Raw genomic sequence first — 1,288 nt, 5'->3', positions numbered from 1 at the left:
TAAAATTAGGGTTCCTTTTTTTTTTTCTTCTGCATTCTCATTGACTACGTTCACACGCATATCCACTATTATTCAGAATAATGGAAATGTTTTAAATTTGATTCAGGTCGTGTAAACACACAAGACGTGTGCGATCAGGGTTTTTACAGCAGTTTGAGACAGTTTACGGCCTCTCGCCAGTTTATGGCGCACGGTCAGCTCTGTGCGTTGCTATGGTTGCCGTACACAAACCAACCAGCCAACCGGGGGCTGCGGTAGAGAGGCACGGCCAAAAGAAAGAAAGAGAAACACGGCTACTCAAAGACTTGGGACATCAACAGGGTTCTGGAGATGAGGAAATGTCACAACGCTGAAGCGGGTTGAAGGAATGAAAGAGGGAAGCTGTGTTCACACGGTCCGCCACAACTGGAAAATCCTATTTTTCAGGGCTGCATGTGAACAGGAATATAAGGGGACTTTTGTCTTTTATGAACTATGTAAACCATTTAGTAATAGTATCCATTTAATAGTCTTTTTTCCCCAAATAAGAGCAACAAAAATGAATATTACGTGCATGTAAACGTAGTCATTGAGCTGAAGAAGAGTGAAGTCTGACATCTTCCACAGGGACTCCCGTTGTTTCTAAGTGGAGTCTCACGTTTAGTCCCATTAACTACAAACCCTGAACACGTCTCAGATCTGTTGACCAATCGCTGCATCACATCACGTTTTCACATTGATTCCATATCGTTCAGACAGCCACGGCCTTCAGTCGTCTTTACTCATCTTTGTCAAAGTGACGTAACGTCCGTGAGTCGATGGACAACGGATTGTTTTCTAACCTCTCGGTCACGGTGGATTCAAGGATCCTCCGACATCCCAAACTCTCCGTTTGACAAGCCGCAAAAAAGGCGCAACGCATCCTCACTTCCATCTCGTAAAACACGGACCTTTGGAGTTTTTTTTATTGACGCTAAAAGTCTCCTTTAGTGTCAGGTCTAAACACGCAAACCACAAACCAGCTGTGTTAAACCAGTGGTAATGCTCCTTTAATCTGTCGAACCAGTTCCTTCAGGACGACATGAATTCGCTCTTTTACTACAACTCAAACGCGTTTTACATCACAGAAATGTTGACGCACATTTTCCTGCTTTCTCCAGACAGCCGTTAAGTTTCTTTTTTCATTTCTGTACGGTTTGAAAATGGTAGATGAATATTTCGAGGAGAGACAAAAACTAATAGAGGCGGAGTACCCCCCCTCCACCATGGGACCTCCATTCACGAAAAAATTTACATGATATTGAAGGTG

The 1,288-nt window shown here is 43.3% G+C and overlaps 1 protein-coding gene across 3 annotated transcripts in view; it reads right to left on the bottom strand.

The window, feature by feature from the left end:
• LOC116693755 (mixed lineage kinase domain-like protein) overlaps positions 1-1,288 on the bottom strand; it is a 525,120-nt gene that overhangs the window by 491,945 nt on the left and 31,887 nt on the right. The gene's annotated exons all lie outside the window — the stretch shown is intronic.

Source organism: Etheostoma spectabile, chromosome 8, assembly GCF_008692095.1.
Source record: "Etheostoma spectabile isolate EspeVRDwgs_2016 chromosome 8, UIUC_Espe_1.0, whole genome shotgun sequence".
In the NCBI taxonomy this organism is placed as follows: Eukaryota; Metazoa; Chordata; class Actinopteri; order Perciformes; family Percidae; genus Etheostoma; species Etheostoma spectabile.
Note: the sequence above shows the minus strand (reverse complement) of the source record. Positions and strands in the feature narration are given on the sequence as shown.